Genomic DNA, 22823 nt, shown 5'->3' with positions numbered 1-22823 from the left:
TATATATGGTAGAATACCAGGGGCAAACGCAGGATTTTTAAGGGGGGGGGGGTTCTTGAAAGGTCCAGAAGCACGTATGTCCCGAGTGCTCCCTATACAGGTGGCTCCATACTGCCCATGCACAAAAGTGCGCTGGCGTATTACGGAGCTGCCTATCTTTGGAAGTACTCAAGGACACTAGTGTTTCTGAAGGCTTCTGGTAGCAGCAAATGTGAACGGGGTACAGCGCTGGAACAACTCCCCAAGAGAGGAACAGGAGATAGAGTTTGGACAATTCAGTGGAATATGCTACATAGTGTCACATAGCGCAAGCGATACCCATATGATGCAGGGATATATGCCTCTGCGGAAGATGTCGGCGCTACATAAATACTAAATAATAATATTTTGCCTCACCAGGATTGCACTTTTATTTAGCTTTCCTGTAAGACAAGAACACACAGTCAGCTCTAGGGGAAGAGGGAAACAAAGGTGAATGAGGGAGGGCTGGTGCACACCAAAAGTGCTTCTGAGCGTTTTTCAAATCAACAGTGATTTAAAAAGCGCTTGGCTAATGTTACCCTATGTGGGTGTTCCCACAGCAGCGTTGTGATTTATTCAAAATCGCAGGTATACTGCATGTAGCATGTTTTTGAGCAATTCATTCAAAAATCGCTCTGAAAATCACTTCACAAAATCACACTCACAAATTGCTAGCGATTGCTATTGTCATTTTGGCGTTGCACTAGCCCAGAGAGAGGAGTGGAGAAATTGAGAATAGCCTGAGATGGAGCAGAGAACTTATCTGTATTGAAGTCCCACATCACACAGGCTACTTGCCTGTAATCGGACTCCTGTCCCTGTCAGTCTCTCACACAAGTCAGAAAGAAGCCCTCCTGGAGTCTAGGGACTGTCAAAAACTTTTCAGCTTGTTATCCACACCTTATCTACACATGCAGTCATTATAACAATGGGGAGAGACCAGACAGATGTTTGCCCACAGACCCTGAGTCCAGGCAAGCTCTGCATCATGCTGTGCATATTTACCAGCTTGCCTGCACTCTAATTTCATCATGTCTGACACTTCTGTGCGGTGGAGAGTCCAGGACTCCATAATCAACATTCTCTCACTGCAGGCTGCATCTTCTTGTGAGGGAAGCTGGGCTGCCTCTCTCATTCTATTAGCTGGAGGGAGGCACCAGAAGTAAGAAGGGAGGGAGAATGAGGCTGTTTATATTATGCGGGCTTCCCTGGCTGAATACACAGCTCAGTGCAGGGGGGAGGTTCCAGACACCCGGAATAGCCCCCTTCGTTCGCCAGTGAATACATGAGGGTGCTTCGTCTCTGGTTCACTTTAAGGGCATTTCAGAGCAACAGAGGGAGAAAACTAGAGATGCGAATGTGTAGCTGTACTTTACGCATCCTCTATCCCAGTGGTGCTCAACCTTTTTTGGCCCGAGGGCCGAACTTCAAATCAAGAAAAATCTCGAGGGCCGGAACACATGCATACAAAATTTCGATGTAAAACTTTTAACGTTTTTCTAGTAACAGTTAACATGGTGTTGGAAATGGAAAGAAAACGACAATATAAGAATTGTTGTACTCACCATTTGATGTACATTTTCTTAATGAGAAGTTTGCGGCTGTTTTTCAGAAACCAATTTCTGGATATTTGGCTCCAAATTTGTAACATTTATTCTTAATACAGAATGAAGATGATCATCTGTGATGCGAGAACGTGAGCCAGTTTCTGCCCTTTTCATCACTGAGAAAGTTTGCTCACAGACATAAGTACTGGCAAAAGTTGTGACCATTTTCAGGCCGTGTTTCCGCAAAAGGGGGCTGTCGGCTCTGTGCTGGCTGAGGGGGCTGTCGACTCTGTGTGGGCCTGAGGGGGCTGTCGGCTCTGTGTTGCCTGAGGGGGCTGTCGGCTCTGTGTAGGCCTGAGGGGACTGTCGGCTCTGTGCTGGCTGAGGGGGCTGTCAGCTCTGTGTGGGCCTGAGGGGGCTGTCGGCTCTGTGCTGGCTGAGGGGGCTGTCAGCTCTGTGTGGGCCTGAGGGGGCTGTCGGCTCTGTGTGGGCCTGAGGGGGTCCTCCGCGGTGTCCTGCGGAGGAGGAGAGGATAGGGTGGTATTGTGCCTTAGTAATTATGCTGAGGACGGAGGCTGCCCGCGGAGGGAGAGGATCGGGTGGTTATAGGCTGAGGACGGAGGGAGAGGATTGGGTGGTATTGTTACAGACCGTTATCCTTGCATCGGCATTCGGCAAGTAAGTAGTTCCGCGCATACACCCGCGTGTGCTGCGTATTCAGCCCCGGGTAGCGCTGGGATAGTTAGAAAGCCTTCCTCATTGGTTACTGCAGGAACCTTCCTCCAATAGGAATCAGCCTGATTCGACAAAGAAAGGAACATATGCTAAACTCAGCAGACTTCTGAAAGTTCATTATAAACCTTATACTGTATATCTATTAACCAATATTGTATAAGTATCACTATATTAAACAATAGCTTTGATATCTCAATCTCATGACATCCTACAGATATAATTTCTCATTTGGCAGTCCCCTTAGCTAAATGTAGAAATCAAAATCTGTCAATGATATATAATTTGATTAAAATCTCAAAACATTCAACATATAACACTCTATAAATAAAAATAATGAGATTGGGAGTTGCATCGTTGGGACAGTTGAGAATTGACACTACATGGGCATGGGGGGGGGCGTGGAATGAGGAGGCATTCTACATTTGGGGGGGGCAGCCTGGCAGGCAGCAGAGGCAGAGAGGCAGGCGTGGCTCAGCTGATTCCAGATAGTTTTCATGCTGAAATCTATTGGGTATCAGTCTGCTGTGTATGGGCCAACCACAGATTTCTCTCTGATCACATTTGATCAGAGAGAGATCTGTCTCATGGTCGATCTACCCATTCATCACTAGATGTATTATTATTATTGATTTATAAAGCACCAACATATTCCGGGGTGCTGTACAAAGTAAAAAAAAACAAACATCGGGTACATAATAATAATAATAATAATAATAATAATACAGACAATGGTATACATCAAATATGTACCCTGGTACAAAATACAGACTTGTTAACTTCAGTGACAAATGTAACATGGTAAATATAATGTATAACAGATTGCAAGCTACAAAATGAATAACAGATTCCAAGACACAAAAGGGTGAGCTAGTCCTGCCCTTGCAAGCTTACAATCAAAAGTAACGGGCACCTATAAAATAAGTACCGGTATTGCAAATCAGAACCTAGAATAGGCTCATTTAGTTAACGTGCAGAAGTGTTTTCTACGTGGAAATAACTATTGTGCCTAAATGAGAATTAATAATGTACAGTATAATGCTTTCATTTGCAATTCTGTAATTCAGCTTTAGCATCGCCCACCCTATGAAAAACAGCAGAAAGCCTGAAACAGAGAGAAGCGTGCCCCTGGCCATTCTGCTGTACGACAATTGGAAGCATCCTGCATTCATCCCATTGTGCACTGCACACAAGATGCTCTTATCGTACACTTTCAAATGATGAATAAATGCCACTTGTGCTGGCTTTGAAAGGCAATAGAAAAGTATGTGAAAGCATTCTGTTTTAGCAAGACAATCGCTTTCATGTTTTAAGAGGACCAAAAAGCAGCATGGAACTTATTAGCTTCTCCTTTCCATACATTATGACGCTGAACCATGGAAGAGGTTATCTCCAAACATCAACCCTGTTCAGAGACTATTCTGTTTTTAAACATCCATTTATAGGAAATTTGCCCGCAAAGCAAAATGCATGTGTGGGAGGCCAGTAAGATGCCATTCAGTGACTCCTGGTCTTTGTTGTACTTCCAGAACAGTATCATCATTCAGAGCAAGCTGAATAGGATCAAACTCAATATGTCACAGGTATTATGCAGAGTGAGAGCGAAAATTACAACTTCTATGTAAGATCTATCTTCAGTTTGTACTTTGAAATACTTACAGTCACCCCATGCTGTGTGCCATGTCCATTAGAAGATTATAACTATTTTCAGTAGATTGCCATATTCATATATTTGGTGTTTGTGCAGTGTTAGCTGCATTCAGCAGTGGCCATCTACAAAGATTGTGTTCAATTCTTTTCACTGTGCCATAGGAGACATAGTACAGCCTCCAAGTAAATCCCCTGCCAGCTTTATCCCTTGTGGTATATGACATGCTTGAATACTTAAAGGGAACCTGAAGCGAGGAAAATCATTTAAAATAAACGCATGACGTAGCTGCAAATGAATATTCCATACTGTACTAACCTCACAGTCAGTTCCTCTCAGAAGCTCACCATTTTCATCTTACAGTGACCCCTTCCAGTTCTGACAATATTTTGTCAGAACTGAAATATACCAGTTGCTGTCAGGTATACTGTATATCATCAGCTGTCAGTTACAACTGAATGTGCAAGGTAATGTCCATGTTTCCCTATGGCTCAAGTGGGTGATATTACAGTTTAACAGTGTGCTGACCAGGAAGCTGTTAGGAGGTAATGGCCATTTTTAAAATGGAGGACGGAGAATTCCATTGATCACAGTGGACAAATTGGACACAGGAGAGGAAAAAGAGATTGAATAGTAGACTACACAGGAGGTAAGTATGATCTGTGTATGGTTATTTTTACTTTTTATTTTCAGTTCAGGTTTTCTTTAAAGGATACCAGAGGTGACATGTGACATGATGAGATAGACATGGGTATGTACAGTGCCTAGCACACAAATGACTATGCTGTGTTCCTTTTTTTACTTTCTCTGCCTGAAAGAGTTAAAGGGACTCAGAGCTCTAAATAAAAACGAAATTGGTACTCATCTGGTGCTTTCTGCAGCCCACTGTAGGTCGGGAGGTCCCACGGCGTCCATCTGGCTCTTCTCCCAGGGCCTGGTCAGAAATGGCTGCCCGGCGGCTCGCAGCGACATCGAGTGTCAGGCTCCTTCTTCCTCATACGTCACTGCAGTCGTCACGTCGGCCGCCTCGCGTCATCACAGCGGCCAGCGTGACAGTACTGCACATGCACAATTAAACCGCGCATGCGCAGTACTGTGACGCCGGCCGCCGTGATGACCTACGGTGGGTACCAATTTCGTTTTTTATTCAGAGCTCGGAGTCCCTTTAAATATCAGGTATGTAAGTGGCTGGCTCAGTCCTGACTCAGACAGGAAATGACTACAGTGTGACCCACACTGATAAGAAATTCCAACTATAAAACACTTTCCTAACAGAAAATGGCCTCTAAGAGCAGAAAGGAGATAAAAAGGTTCAATAGTTCATACATTTTAGCTCTGGCATACTTCAATGAATGTGTCATTGAGCAAAAACAATAAAACGGTTAAAACTTAAAAGGTAGATTTAAACATAAAATAAAACTGTGGAATATCTTAAAAGTCATAAGTCACTTTTAGGAGACGGGAGATGGATACAATTGTTTATTTCATTCGTTTATTTTCACCTCAGGTGTCCTTTAAAGAGAAACTGTAGTGAAAATAACGTAATGAAGAAAATTGCTATTTTTTTAAGCATTCATTTATAAAATGATTTAGTTATTGTTCGCCCATTGTAAATATTTTCTCACCCTGATTTACTTTCTGAAGTTTATCACGGGTGACAACATCTTTGGGCCTTTCAGGTGATCTCTGCAAAATGTTTTTTTTCTGAGAATTCCAAAGTCAGTACAAAATATACCTGGTCTCCCAGAATGCTCTAGGGGAGGGGGGGGGGGGGTTCTGAATATCTTATCAGCCTAGGCTAAGCATCACTGGTTAGGCATAGTTACATTAAAAAAATACATTTTTCGGTACATTGTGTTAAAATGCAATGCAAAAAAAACTGACCATATTGTGAAATAGCCCTTTGGGTTAACTAGTGCTTTAAATCCCAGTTCCCCTGTAGTCAAGACAGTTGCACTGCAGCATAATTCTCCTAGCAGTCAATCAATCATACAGCTAAGTGGCTGAACAAACATTCCTAATAAAAATCTTCATTACTCTGTATGGGAGCTGAATAAACAGTAACAGCATTCATTTCAATCAGACAATAAAATCTTCAAACCTAGGCTTTAACCCTTAAGTCCAAAAAGAATCTGGAATTCCAGGAATGTCTGTTTTCAGATTAGTTCTATGGATACAGTTGCTTATCTCATCAGTTAATTTTCACTTTAATCTGTATGTTATATGCCCAGTATTTATCTAGACAAATTATGAGCAATCTTTGCTTGTGAGTCTCCCAAAGAGGTTGCCATGCCATCCAAACTTTGCTCTCCCACTTGCCGAACAACCCCCTCCATTGTCTACAAGGTCAATGTCAGTGCCTAGTGTCTTTATATCTTGCAAACAAATATCCCTGAAGTGGAACTGAAAATAAGTAGTACTTCGCCAATATTTCCACTTCTCATAGAAGTTGTCCTTTAGAATACAGCAACACACACATTTGCTCACTACCAGTTCAAGCAATTTCTTACCTTTATCTGGTCAGCAGGTGCCAATCAGCCAATCAGGTGTACGGTCATACACCCTTTGCCTGCCATACCAAATCTAGCAGGAATTGCATAAATTAGCATTCAGGTGGGAGGCTCGGTCGGACGTAATCGTTGATTACATCTTTTTCAGGGACCGCCGTATGTAGGCATCTCCCACACAGTCCCCTCCCTAACCACTCACCTGTCAACCGCATCCTGGAAGCTGCAAAAAAGAAATTTAAAATGCGGGCGAGCATTTGCCTCTAGGTATCGCATGGTGGTTTGGGGGCCCCAGCTAGTGAGAGAGACTTGGGGCCCCCGGCTGTCTTTAGAATACAGCCATCCTTCACACTATGAACATGGCCCAACCAGACATTTGTCTGCATCAGGCTGAAGGTCAGTCTGGCCTAGGTAAAAGGGCCTTCAGTGGTGTTTCGACAGAGAGAGATGAGTTGCACTCTACCACCACTGTTTAATATTACCATTCCCAGCTATTCTTAACTGTAAATCCTATACAATGTTTTCTGGACTTAGCAGAGCTCTTCCCCTACCACATAAATGTGAAGTCCTCTTCCTTTATTAAACTTGATTCTGCTGTTGTGTTTCCTAAAGGCCCATTATATCTAGGTGTAAATGCTGAATTCATTGTTTATTATGGATGTGTTCCTGCTGTCACTGGTGTTTTGAAGGTTGACAAATACTTCAGCAGGCCCCTTGTTCACCCGGTTATTCATTCTCGAACCAGGTAAAATGGGTGCTACCAGGGGCGTAGCAACAGGCCCTGCAGCGCCTGCGCCCGCGGGGGGGCCCGGCCCCCCCCCTGGGGCCCGCTCGGGGACGTTTTTTGGGGGCTGGAGGGGTGGCAGCATGAGGGGAAAGCCTTGCCCACAGTCGGCGGGGAGAGGGGAAGTTCCCCCCTCTCCCTCACCTCGGGGCTCTCCCCTCTGCGCTCCCCTCCAGCTAGTGAATGTGTGTGGGCAGCGGGCAGCGGGGAAGAAGGTATGTATCCCGCTGCTGCCCGCTGCCCGCTGCCCACACACATTCAAATTCTGCAGGGGGATTTTCAGGTGTCTGCTGCCCACATTACGATTTTCAGGTGTCTGCTGCACACATTACGATTTTCAGGTGCCTGCTGCCCACATTACGATTTTCAGGTGTCTGCTGCCCACATTACGATTTTCAGGTGTCTGCTGCCCACATTACGATTTTCAGGTGCCTGCTGCCCACATTACGATTTTCAGGTGTCTGCTGCCCACATTACGATTTTCTGGTCACTGCTGCCCACATTGCGATTTTCAGGTGTCTGCTGCCCACATTACGATTTTCAGGTGTCTGCTGCCCACATTACGATTTTCTGGTCACTGCTGCCCACATTACGATTTTCAGGTGTCTGCTGTCCACATTGCGATTTTCAGGTGCCTGCTGCCCACATTACGATTTTCAGGTGTCTGCTGCCCACATTACGATTTTCTGGTGACTGCTGCCCACATTACGATTTTCAGGTGCCTGCTGCCCACATTACGATTTTCAGGTGTCTGCTGCCCACATTACGATTTTCTGGTCACTGCTGCCCACATTGCGATTTTCTGGTCACTGCTGCCCACATTGCGATTTTCAGGTGTCTGCTGCCCTCATTACGATTTTCAGGTGTCTGCTGCCCACATTACGATTTTCAGGTGTCTGCTGCCCACATTGCGATTTTCAGGTGTCTGCTGCCCACATTACGATTTTCAGGTGCCTGCTGCCCACATTACGATTTTCAGGTGTCTGCTGCCCACATTACGATTTTCAGGTGTCTGCTGCCCACATTACGATTTTCAGGTGTCTGCTGCCCACATTACGATTTTCTGGTGTCTGCTGCCCACATTACGATTTTCAGGTGTCTGCTGCCCACATTGCGATTTTCTGGTGTCTGCTGCCCACATTACGATTTTCTGGTGTATGCTGCCCACATTAGGATTTTCTGGTGACTGCTGCCCACATTGCGATTTTCTGGTGACTGTTGCCCACATTGCGATTTTCTGGTGACTGCTGCCCACATTGCGATTTTCTGGTGACTGCTGCCCACATAAGGATTTTCTGGTGACTGCTGCCCACATTAGGATTTTCTGGTGTGTGCTGCCCACATTATGATATTCTGGTGACTGACTGCTGCCCACATTAGGATTTTCTGGTGACTGCTGCCCACATTACGATATTCTGGTGACTGCTGCCCACATTAGGATTTTCTGGTGACTGATGCCCACATTGCGATTTTCTGGTGACTGCTGCCCACATGGCGATTTTCTGGTGACTGCTGCCCACATTGCGATTTTCTGGTGAACTCTGCCCACATTACGATTTTCTGTCCCACATTACGATATTCTGGTGAACGCTGCCCACATTACGATTGTCTGGTGAATGCTGTCCACGTTACAATTTTCTGGTGACTGCTGCTCACGTTACGATTTTCTGGTGAACTCTGCCCACATTACGATTTTCTGGTGAACTCTGCCCACATTATGATTTTCTGGTGAACGCTGCCCACATTACGATTGTCTGGTGAATGCTGTCCACGTTACAATTTTCTGGTGACTGGTGCCCACATTACGATTTTCTGGTGAACTCTGCCCACATTATGATTTTCTAAAGGCCCACATTACGATTTTCTGGTGAACTCTGCCCACATTACGATTTTCTGGCCCACATTACGATTGTCTGGTAAAATGCTGCCCATTTTACAATTAATTTACAGTGAAACGCTGCCCCATTACGATTATTTGGCACCTATGGGGGGTGGCCCCATCCAAATATTCGCAGGGGGGCCCAGTGATTTCTAGTTACGCCCCTGAGTGCTACATAGACCACAATGTGAATTGTGGCTATAGTGGCACCCAGGGGGTAATTTGGTCACTGGCCACACCCCGATAAATGTCATAATTTAGCAGCCTGGATATCAGGGAAGGGGGTTTTTAGTGGTGAAGGTGGCACAGATATCGGTGGAAATGATAGCGGGTTGTTGGGTAGGTTTAGGCATCGATAGATTTAGCGATAGTAAAATTCCGGTAAAATGTCTGATACCTGCCCAATAGTAGGATATTGGTTATTTAGCATCAAGGAAATAATGCTCAAAGTTAAAAAGAATTCATAAACATGGAACATTATGACTTCACAGTGCTAGCATATTTTTCTAAATGATGTGTATTTCTAGCAGACTAGACCTCTCTTTATTCTAGGACACATGAAATATGCATAAAGCTACGTTTTACCAAATATATTTTTTATAAGCGTCCTACATTGAAGGAAAGGTCTGGTCACTTTAAGCAAGCATGACCACTTTTGACGGAAGCAAGCATGTACTATTAAGTCGCTGTAATTAGTATTATATTATTCAGAAATTGCTTAATTTTTCATATCGGGAGTAAGCTACAAATGTGTGAGCCCTTCATGGGTCATGTTATTTATAAGGTCACCAGGCCTTCAATACCTACTTTGCCCCATTCTGTATAATCAGTAATGGAATTTGCATGGTGTACCACAGCAGGACCTGTCACATAGTTTTTGTCAAAAGAACAAAAAATGTTTTGTTACACAGACCATTCTACCATAATTAATATTTATGCCCTGCATGATAATTTGCTGCACAGTTCATTAGACTGCTCTCGGCAATTATTTTAAAGGACCATTATTGCGAAAAATTGTAAAATTTAAAATACATACCGGTACATATTAAGTGTACATTCCTCCCAGCGTAAAATGCATTATAAATGATTTTACTCCTTTGGTGTTTTCACTTACAGTAGGTAGTAAAAAGATGAAAGATCTGAGAGGTTTTGGACTAGTCCATCGCCTCATGGGAGATGCCAATTTCTTAATATATTGCATGTAGCGCCTGTAATTTAAATGTATCTGAGGTGTCATATAATAAGATACACACATGTATAACTAAGCTGTGTTTTTTTTTTTTTTTTTTTTTTTTGCTGCCTGAAAGGGTTAACATTCGGGTATGCAAGAGACCGTTTCTCTCCAGTCGGGACCCAGTCAGACTATAGTGTAATCCTCATTGATAAGGAATTACAGCCATAAAACTGGAAGAGAACAGCTCTGAGTGCAGGGAATATGTAAAAAGGCCAGTCGTTCATAAATGTGGCTATTTTGTGCTATTTATTGATTTATATACATTAGTTTGAAGGAAAGGTTTCCTACTTTATAACAACCCACCAGCCGCATTTAAAATGTCCACCTTTGACGCACAAAGGGTGGCACAACAAATACTTTTTTGTTATGTCATATGTCAATCTGCAAGATCTGACAGGGTTTAGACTACTCCATTTTTTTCATAGAGGATTCTCAATAATCTCTTTTTTACAAGAGCACTTCCTGGAAAGGATCTAAACAAAGAAAAAAGTTCTTACTGAATGGCAGTTGCTCAGTCCAACTGCCAAAACGTGCAAAAGATTAGGAAGTGCTTGTGAAAAGAATGAAGGCATTCTTTAGAATCCCACATGAGAAGATAGACTAGACAAAACTGGTCAGAACTGTAAGATTTTCACAACCTAAGTGACAGTGACATGTGCTTATATGGATTTTTTTGTTATAGCAGTCCTTTAAATAGATGTGAAGTGCTACCATCTGTGGTTTGTATAAACAGCAAGGTTTGTCTATAGGTAGCCATACATCTAGCGGTGACAGGCAGATTCAACTAAGAGACAGATCTTTCTCTTATCGAATCTGATTAGAGAGAGCTCTGTTGGCTGCCCATACACTGCATGCTAATTAATTGCAACATTCCACATCGGACCCAACCCTCAAAAGTGTAATATACAGCGTCATATTTATGTGTGCATAGTGGTCAGACGGTCATAGCGGTCAAGTGATCTGGAGAAACATGAGCACTTGAGAAAGGGCCTCTGCCTGAAACGTTGTTTTGTTCAGTGTGCTGTATGACCGGTTGAGTCCTATGTGGAACATTGCAATTGATTGGACTGTGTTGTGAGGTGTGATGGGCCTCTAACTGCACTGGACTCCCCCGTGTGATATAAATAGTCACTGTGGCCGGCAGGTTCGCACTACATTGCATACACTGCAGGCTGCATCTGCTGCCTCGTCGCTACCCTCTAGTGTATAAAATGTGCACCCTCGTGTGTGCAATGTCACCCACCACATGGTGCCCATCCGTCTTTACTTCTTGCTCCTTCATTTGCACCACACACCCCACCGGCGTTTAGCATGTGGCACATGTGACGTCACACTCTCACCATGTGCTGTACGCCGGCAATGTGTGAAGCACAAATGGAAGAGGAGGAAGCAGTAGATGGATGTGCACCATGTGGTGGGTGACATAGGACAGGTAATGTATAAATGCACACATACACAAGGGGTAATTGTTCGCCACTTTCATCGTTAGTTACGATATCACTCACCGTGACTGCCACACACCTGATAGAACATGATGGCCCGACATCTTGCAGCATGTCCGATCGATACATGCAACCAATTTCGGCGCCAATTTTCATCTGATTTGATAATATTTATTGAATCAGATGGTCAATCGGCCGAGTAGTGCATGGCCATCATTGAGTAGTGTATGGCCATCTTATGTCTTTATCAATAATACTGCCATTCATTGTATTTCTCAAGCCCGCTAGGCCGCTACCGGTGTGATGCTCTGGACTCCACTCTCTCCTTTACCCCACATATCCAGAACATCTCCAGATCATGCCACTTCCATCTCTAAAACATCTCCAAAATACATCTGTACCTGACCCTCAACACCACCAAACTTCTCGTCCACGCTCTTGTCATCTCTTGTCTTGATTACTGCAATGCCCTCCTTTCTGGACATCCAGAGACCAAACACCAACCCCTGCAATATGCCAAGAATGTGGTTTCCAGACACATCCACTCTTGCAAGGAAGCCAATGAAAGTCCTTTCATTGGCTTCCAATCCTCACAATTACATTTAAATTACTCTGCCTGGCATATACGTATAGTGGCAAATTTTGCTCAGATTTGAAGAAGATGGTCAAAAAAAGCAAAATGGCAAAAAAAAAAAAGTTTTTAGCGCCACCTCATAGTTTAGAATTAGAAAGGAGAAAGTTCTTCACAGCTGCAATCCAGGAAGGCTGTGATCATATAGGCTACAGGCAGCAACACTCATATCAACGCTGCATGTTGGAAATCTGTTTTCTTTTTCCACAGTACAACAGTGAAGCATTGCAGCAGTCTTTGTGAGTGATTCTAGTGACTCACTAAAGGAAAAAGAACAGCTGGCATTGTTTGCAAGAATTCTAAATTGAAACTACATATGCATAGTAATGTAATGGTGCTGACCAAGATGAAATCATAAGTAGTAAGAGAAGGCATCAGAAGTACAGAGTGATGGACATGACTTCTCAAAGGCGACTTCCATAGCCGAGGTCTAAATATATTGCATGAAGTACATTAATGCCCAATTATAAAATGATAAAAGGGTCCTGGGAGGTTATGTTACGGACAAGCTTATCCTTTGCCAGCAGTGGCGTAACTAGACTTATTAGGGCCCCGCTGCAAAAATGATAGCATGGGGCCCCTTCGTTCCCAAACCCCAGGAGGGTCCCGTGATCAGGAGTCGGTGAATGGCAGCAGAGAGTGTTCTGCTATGAATCAGTGCCTGGAAGCAGGAAAAAATTACAAACGCTCATGCTACTCTGCATGATGGGGGGAGGGGACAGGAACGTTTTTTGTTGGAAAACAGGGAGGGTTTTTTTTTGCTAATTGGCTGCACTTTCGGTTGGCTGGTTTACACAATTATTATATATATAATATATTATTGTATTATTATTTGTTTACTAGTGTAAAGACCTGTCCATTCATAAACGGGCACTAGAACTCTGCCCCCCTCCCCCATCCTCGTGTATGTGCATGGCTGCCCACAATGCACTTGCACATATGCGTACACACACCCGCCTTTGCGCCCGTCCTGCTGTGCTGGCCAAAGTCTGTCCACGTGCCGCACATGCATGCAAGGCACAACGCACGGACACAGGGACACATGAGTACACGGAAATTATTATATAGTGCCAACATCTTCTGTAGTGCTGCACATAGTACAAAACAAACATTGGGGAGCATAGATTCATGACGTGAAGTTCAAAACTTCAAAAATACAAGTACATACATAGTTGATGCATGGTTGAGACTTTGCCAATAATGGTACTGTGGAAAGAATTAATTAAGGTTTTATAATGAATTGTGTGTATACCTTTTATATTCCTATGCTGCTATAAGAATCATGCTAATGTAATCAAATTAGTGTGCTAGAGTGACACTTTAAGAATATGATTATAGTAAGTTTTAAGAATTACACAATGTAACCAAAATGAATATAGACTTAGAATGCAGTTACTGTTTCCAAGTGTTTTTGTTTCAGGATGACCTCCCCCCCCCCCCCCCCCCTTCCAGAGGGCAGAGAGAAAGAATTCTTTGGAAATGCAGTTTGAGCCGGAATTCTGGGCTTGACTACCTCTGAGGTCACTTTGGGGAAATGAAAGTCGAAACTAAGCCTGCCAGGAAGTCTTGCAGGTGTTTCTGGGAAAACCACCATGGATCCACCCAGCCAGGAGATGCAAGCTATTATTTGCTGGTGTTAATTGGACTGCCAGAGAGAAAGACTGCCTAGGGGGAGGGATATGTTATGGGGGTTTAAAAGATCCTGAAGCCCTTTTGTCTGGGCCTTTCTGCGTTGGTATGGTAGGAGTGTAGAGCTCTGCCCGTGTTAACTAGCGTGGGAATGCCCTCAGCTGAGTGAATAAAGATTTTACTTACATTGGCTACATGGAGAAAGGTCTCGGAGTGATTTTCATTTCCTTCAACAGTACACGCACATATGATAAATTACAGCAGAACAGGTAATACTAGGAGGTGGTCTCTGCCCTTGTGAGCTTACAATCTAGAGGGTAGTGGGTTGGAAACATTAGCGAAGGAGACACAGGGCTTAGCGGAGGTGACAATGATCAGCCAATGCTACCTATAGTAAATTATAGGCTTGTTTGAACAGGTGTGTTTTTGAAAGAACATTTGAAGGTTTCCAGGCTCAGAGCACGATGAAAACATTGCCTGTAAATAGTGAGCATAATTTATTAAGCTTCACAAGGGTCAAGTGCAATCATCCACTTTGCCCCACTAGGCGATCGTGTGTGATTGCACTCCTGCACAGGAAGCGAAGTACAGCCAGGTGCAGAAATGCTTTCTGCACCGATACCATTAAATTGATATATGATGATCACACACTATTATTTTCATTTCTTTTTCTTCACTTGTAGTTTTCTTTGGAAAATGGTAACAGAAACCTTTTTTGAAAAGGTGTTTAAAGGGGAAAAAAAGCTTGGTTTTTAACAGAATCTAAAATGTAATTTTCATTTGGCTGTAAAAATGAGCAGAATTTTGTGCATGATTCATTGCTAATACCTGTACATCACACTACCGTGCTGCCATCTTCCTTTTCCCATTCATTTAAAAAGGAACTATAAGGGCCCATTTACACTTAGAAACGCAAAACGCTGGCGATTTTTCCGCGATCGCGTTTAGCACTTCTATAGCACCGAAACGCGATCGCCGGGAAATTGCCTGATAAAGGTGCAGGCGTCGCGTTTGCATTTCGTGATTTTGGGCTATTTGTGGCGATTAGCGCAAAACGCTCAAGTAAGAATAGGCCGATAGGGTGTTATTACACTAGCGCTTTTTAAAAGCGCTAGCGTTTGAGTGTTTTGCCAAAATCGCAGCAAAACGCTCTAGTGTGAATGGGCCCTTACCAAAGATCAGACTTCATCCCAATCAGTTGCTCATACCCCTTTTCCCATGAGAAATCTTTACTTTTTCTCAAATAGCTTATTGAGGGCTCTGTATGGCTGATATTGTGGGGAACCCCCCCCCCCTCCCCCACAATAAAATGTCAGAACCTTGATCCTGACAGTTTCCTGTCTGTGAGTCTTGTTGCATTGTGGGAAATAAAAGCTGTTTGCAACTGCCAAGCAACCAGTATCCCCCTCTGTGCATATGTATATCTATAAATAATCAACCTTTTAGCCTAAAGCATTGAGAGGGGGTGTGGTTATAGATAATTGCAGTTTGTGCTGTCTTTTTTTTTTTCTCGTGCCTACCAGTAGTAAAAATGATTAAATGCAGGCTGATTGTGGATCAAACAATATGATCAAATTACATGGCGAATATCAATCATTTCTTAAGATCTCTTCTATATTTTTTTTATATTCTCACTTAGCAACGTTTTAATTTATGTTTTTCCCCTTTTTGCTTAAGTTCCTCCTTGCCAGTTTTTTTTAAGCTTTGTAAGGGTGTACCAGTCAAATAACATAAAATTCAGTTTTTACTTGACTGACTGACTGACTGACTGACTGACACACACACACACACACACACGCACACACACACACACACACTTAAAAATAATAAAGAAATAATACAAATGTTTATTTTTCAAACAAACTCTTCATTTCAAATTATCTCACACAGGTGGTGAAAGACACTTAAAACTCTTTATAATAACATACTGTATTTATCAATTCAATATATTTAGATATTAAAATAAATATTAAGACTTCTGTGATGTTTCGAGACCAAGATCAGGCTTCGTTTTTAAATACTTTTTAATACTAGAAAATAATTTCAGATTAAACAGACATGAAAAATTTTATAAAGTTTATACAAATAAAGGAAAATATTTAAAACAGTGATTAATATCTCTTCAGTGACCTTAAGTTGCCTACTTAAGGTCGCCATACATTGGCTGTGGTCTACAGAAAGATCCAGAGCCACTGACAGGGCAAGCCTACCAGTAGTCCTGTACGGGGCACGCAGTGACTGGGGCCCTGCCCCCTCCCTGCTGAGTAACATGCATTTAACTGTTTCCAGGCACCAGCAGTGTGCACTGAACAGGAAACACAGCTACAGAGTTAAAGAGACACTGAAGCGAGAAAAAAAAATTAGGATATAATAATTTGTATGTGTAGTACAGCTAAAAAATAAAACAGGAGCAGACATGAGTCTAATATTGTTTCCAGTACAGAAAGAGTTAAGAAACTCCAGTTGTTATCTATGCAAAAGAACCATTGAGCTCCATGACTTTCAAAGTCGCAGAGAGCTCTGTCTTCTGAAGCTTATTATCTCAAGTGTCTGGCACTGTATTGTTTTTTTTTTCTGCAGAGAACAGTTCAAACGTTCATTAGCCTGCTCTGTAAAATCATTTAGAATGCTGAGTAGTGTGTAAACTGCAAATATGAGAGAATGATGGAATGTTATAAAAATAACTATATAAGTGAAAATAAAAATATGAGAATATTTTCCTTGCTACTAATAATTATCCATACTACACAACCAATTCATTATATCATAATTTGTTTTCGCTTCAGTGTCTCTTTAATGGTGGCCATACATGGTACAATTTTTTCATACAATCTTACCATTTCTATGTAGTATAAGGGTAAATTAAGTGAATATACTGAAAGGATAATTTAAGCAATTCCCTTTTATTACATAGAAATGGTAAGATTGTATGAAAAAATTGTACCATGTATGGCCACCATAAGGAGTTCTACACTGGCCACACAAATTATGTATTTTTTCAGTCACAGAGCTGAATTCCTCTGTTTCCAGCTTTTTAAGTCACTGGCTATCCAGACCAAGACATACCATATTTAGCATAAAGACGGCATCACTCCCTGTCAGCTGAATGGTTTGTTTCTTATAAGCTAATTGTTCTTCTAATAGCTGAGCAACAGGTCAGATGACAGAGCAGTACAGAGCGTCTGCACACATGCCGGGCTGGAAGAGACGATAACTGCAGCCTCATCACTAAGACTATACAGTCAGGCTTTCTGGCCCATATGCAATTCACTTTTTCTCCTGGGTTTTCTCCTAGGTGATATTTTCACAACTTCTCAATAGCATGCATTTTAAGCTACCAGCAAGCAAGAAAATACTCAAACTAGTTTTGATAGTACTTTTCACCTACTTTTTGGTACTTTTTCAATTACAGAGTTCTGAAAAGTTATTTTAAACAGAAGATAAAAAATAATCTACTAGGAAAAAAAACTTAGTAGAAAAGGTGACTTGCATATGGCCCTCTGAGTGAAAAGATAGAGAGTAATATGTCACTACAATGACTGACAGCAGCAAATACTAGAGAATTCAGAATCCTGCTAGCTTGCACCTAATCTACATTGTTCACTAACTCTCTACCTTCCCCTCGCTTTCTTCTTTTACTCTTTATTTAATAGTTATGACTTGTGATTTAAAGCTGTGTAGCTACAAATTACCCCCATCTCCCCTATCAATAATGTTTCCTCCTAATCTGTGGTGCTATCCCCAAGTACTGAAGAATCCTCAGCTTAGCCATGTCAATGGTGTCATTCCAGCACTGCCATGTCCCCCTGTACAGTTATGTCCCTAGTAAAGCCAGCCCTGACCCCTTCCCTTGTGTGTCTCCTTCATTGCCATATATCCCCAATATTGTGTTTTGGCCAAGATTAGATCATAGGATCCTATTGCTGTAAGGCTAAAATGTTGTGTTCTATCCCCAGTCGCTCTTCATTCCTCGCTTCTCTTGCTGTGTCTCCCCTTTACCTCCTCCTCCTCTCCCCCTCCCTTCCCTGGCCCATATACAATTCCCATTTTCTCCTGAATTTTCTGATTTTTTTTCTAGATGATATTTTCACACCTTGTCATATAATACCCTTTTAAACCACCAGCAAGCAAGAAAATACTCAAAATATTTTTGATGGTACTTTTTCACCAACTATTTGGTTCCTTTTCAATTGTAAAATGCTGAGAAGTTATTTGAAAGAGAAGATGAAAATGTTCTCATAGAAGATAGCTCAGGAGAAAAATATAGGCCCCAGTCTCTAAACTTCCTATGCCTCTCTCACCCTCTTTCCTTCCTTTCTTCTCGAGATCTCCCTCTCTAAAAGAATTCCATTGGTGTGTCACCCTAATTATTATAATTTATACTACTTCATAGCATAGTACTGTAATAGTCTAATATTCTACCATATTATATTATGTATTAATATTGCACTGACATCTTCTGCAGCACATTACATAATACATAGTCATGTCACTGACAGTCCCGGTTGATTCAGAGTTGGCAGCAAGTATTGGCAAGATGTTTGTCAATATTCAAGTTCTTAGGGTATATCATTTTATTTTAAGTGGTGTTATTGCTTCTCCTCTGTTGATAGACTAACCAATTCTCTATTTAAAAATATGCTTCCAAACACTCATCCCCAACCTCCCCGTCGTCATCATTATCCCCTTCCTGGTGCCTAACCATGACTAGAGATGATAGTACAGTATTTATACAGCGCTGCGTAATATGTTGGCGCTTTATAAATACAATAAATAAATATTTACGTTTGATCCTGCGGTGAACTAGGCCGTTTTCACTTACCCAACTTTTTTTTTGCAGAATTGCTGCCTATTTTACTTTTAAATTCACCTTGGTGCCAACTTTAGAAGTTAATAAATAAAGCCCTCATATGTGCTATAATCACCACATTTGCTTGGTATGTTAGGAAGAAGATTGTACACAAGAGGGGGGGGGAGGGAGAGATCCTGGCTAATTATAACTGTAAACCTTTCAATCGCAGTATTGCTCTAACCTAGTTTGGTGCCAGTGCTACTTCGCTAGGCAGATGCACCACTCCTGCCACCACGCTGTGATCAATAGATGACAAAAAGAGGCACTCCACTTTCTTGAACAAATTATTGCATGTCTTGCGCACTACCATGTTACGAGCAGAGCCCTTCATCGGTTCTTCATCCTGGCCAAATACCTCTGAGTGCCAGTTTTGACTCTATTATAGCCGACTGCAAGTGCCTAAACTAACTGCTACTATGATATTCTTCACACAGTAGGTACTAATGGTCTGCAGGTTGGGCCAAAAGGAAAGAGATTATTACTCTGCCATGTCAGATCTAATGAGGGCCTTTACAGTTTTAAACAATGTAGATTCAAAGTGGAGGATGATTATAATAATATACTAACTAATATATCCTAACTAGCAAACATAATAACAGTAATAATACAAATAATAATCACCTCCACATTCATGTATACAAGATTTGGTATGTGCTTTACCCCTCCTCTGGATGGAATCCCCTCTCACAACACATCCATCACTCTCTAACCTTTGATATCTTTAAATGTGCCAAGCATATGCTCTACCTTAGGCCAGTTCCCCTTTGACCTTTGGCCAAGTTGTACTCCTAGATAACATAATACACACTGCCTCTAGGTATGACTATTGTACACTACCCCACCTCTTCTCCCACCCCTTCCCCAAACCCTTTAGCTCACAAGGGCAGGGCTTTCTCACCCTTTTGTGTCTTGACAATTTGTTACACATTTATTCATATTAATGTCACTGCAATTACCAATTCTGTATTTTGTACCAACTCTGTATTACGTAGTGTATATTTGTGTATACCATAGTCTGTATTATTTTGTACCCCATGTTTGTTTCTTACTTTGTACAGCGCCACAAAATATGTTGGTGCTTTGTAAATCAATAATAATAATAATAATAATAATAATAATAGATAATGATAATAATTGTTCACACAAGAAACAAAAAGAAGCTGTAGATTCATCTAATGTTATTTCTGCTGGTAATGACGTATTCTTGAACAATGGAAGCCCCTTGCCGGATTTAATGTTGTCAAGGCAAATGCAGATTGTAGAATTATGTACTGTAAGCTTTCCTATCTCTGCGCTCTGGAAGGTGATATTGGACTGCACATCATACAAGTGACTGTCTCATTATGAATACAAATCCCTAATCTCTTCCTCTGTAAATGTGTCATGTTAGGGAATTCACAAATGCTCCTTTGAAGCGATACAAGGCAGGAGAGCTGCCTGTCCAGGCATATTCTTTCCAACACAAATGAGATGCGCAGCGAGGATGCAGGTATATCCATCCCTGCAGATGGGTTCCAGCAAGCTGTCATTGGCGTTCTAGCTCAGACAGGACATTGTGCGCAGGAGAAAGTCTTGCCTGGAAATCGTAGGACGTGGACAGCGTGAGAACCAGGAGATACAGGCAATAATGTGGTGAAATACAAATTCATTGTGTTTGGTTGGATATCATAATCAACAATCTGGAAAGCAATTACTGAACTAGTATGAATATATTTTAGCTGTTAGCTCGCCCAAATGAATTGATCCTCTAACATAAAACCAACAACATTTTGTTTTGTAGCACTAATACTTTCCGCAGTGCTGTACAGAAAACATTGAGGCCAATTTCACACTGCTGATTGGCGGTAGCACTGTGGTGCAGTCCAGGGACCACACCGCCAAAAACAGGCTTTTGGGGATTACAGCGTTCATACGTTAGTAGCATTCAAAACAACTAGGTTGCAAAATTATGCAATTTAAAAAAAGAGGGCATTAGCCTCCAAAATGCATTGCATGCGATAGCATTGTGTACTAGACCCTTATATGAGGCCTCCCCTTTTCCAGTGAAAGCAAGTAAACCTATAAATAGTCACAGACAAAGCTCAAAAAGCTCTAAAACCCCGTCAAATTGTAACTCACAGGTGCACGATCCAGTATGCCAGGCAGACCTCAATGGAAAAGGAGCCGGAACCTTACTGACGATGGACAGACACAGGAAACAAAATCATCCACAGGATCAACCAACTCATAAATATGTTTTGTAAGATGTGCGTGGAACTTGGAGAGCCTGGATGAAATAATGTGAACATAACATTACATTATATCAGCTTACAAACATTTACATATTTTCACATATGTCAAAATCAGTTAGCATGCACCATGACATCTGTCTGACCAAAAATGCACATTATTTCGTTCATGTAAAAATTAGGCCAATATGCTACACATAAAACTGTGGAAATATTATAGCAATAAGATAAAAGAGGCGCCAAAAGGATAAAGGGGACTAAATCAGCTTAAAAAACAATTTGGTGGACTTACGCCCTCCAAGCAGAACACACGACTGCAGATTTTCAGTCAAAAAACGTTTATTGGGTACTCCAAAATAAAGTGCAACGCGTTTCGCAGGTTAAACCTGCTTCCTCAGGCAATACAGATAGGAGCAAACAAGCATCTGCTAGTAACATTAAAGCTTAACGCTCAGCTTTGATGTTACTAGCAGATGCTTTTTTACTCCTATCTGTATTGCCTGAGGAAGCAGATTTAACCTGCGAAACGCGTTGCACTTTATTTTGGAGTACCCAATAAACGTTTTTTGACTGAAAATCTGCAGTTGTGTGTTCTGCTTGGAGGAGGGTAAGTCCACCACTGCCTCCTCTATTACCAAATTGTTTTTTGAACTCATTTAGTCCCTGTTATCCTTTTGGCGCCTCTGTTATCTTATTGCTGCATTGAGTCCACCCTAGGTGGAGGGTTGTACCCACTTCCTTCTACTACAGAGAGCGACTTCTTAATCCTGAGTGGGGTCAGGACAATCTCCCCGCCTGCCTTGACAGTGGTTGCCTAATGGTAACCCTGGTTTGTGAGTATTACATTTTGAATTACTCTATAAATCTTCCATTACCAGTACATACTACACTATATTGGGCTCTCAGTGTTCTTTTCTTCTCATGTGGAAATATTATGGCTACACATCGCCTAGCGATTGTGATTTTGTATTGCTTTTTTAGGTGATTTTGGGGGCATTTGCATTTTGCAATTCTCACGCAATTGCCAGTAAAAACACTGCATGCAGCGCATTTGCGACTGGCGATAATTGTAAACATGCTGAAATCGCTGCAGTAAGAGGAATTCCATAGGATTACATGTGCAGCACTTGTGCTGAAAAGAGAAGAAGGCAAAAAAAAAAACGCCTGAGTGTGAATGGGGCCTTACAGTTTTAAAACTAACATAAGGATGTAACATTATCAATCTGTTTTTGTTTTGTTTTTAGTTTTGCTTTCCTTGTTATTTGTGGTTGTTGTTTTTGTTTTTATTTTTCTTTTGCTGCCAGTGTTTTGGCTTCTGCCACAACAAAAGAAAAATAAAGAAATGTAGGTTTGAAAATGCTAGAAAAAGTATACAATAGAAGAGCAGGTGTGAAGAGATAAATAAAACAGCTGTGAAAAAGAGAAGTATTGCATAAAAAAAGTGTACAGTCTGGAAAAAAAACAGTACAGATGGAAAGAAAAAAACATTTATTTCAGTAAAATAGTTTGTGTTTTGAAATTCATATAAAATAGGTTTATGCTTTTTTGTTTTTGTTTTTTTTACTGAACCTTTATGGAAAAAGGTAATAGCTCAGATATTTATTTATTTAAGTATTTAGATATGACCACTTTATCTATTTATCTGGGTGGAGTTGATATCTGGTTGCCCCATTACTGTTAAAGGGGTTT

Source organism: Hyperolius riggenbachi, chromosome 2 (assembly GCF_040937935.1).
Source record: "Hyperolius riggenbachi isolate aHypRig1 chromosome 2, aHypRig1.pri, whole genome shotgun sequence".
NCBI classification, from domain to species: Eukaryota; Metazoa; Chordata; class Amphibia; order Anura; family Hyperoliidae; genus Hyperolius; species Hyperolius riggenbachi.
Note: the sequence above shows the minus strand (reverse complement) of the source record.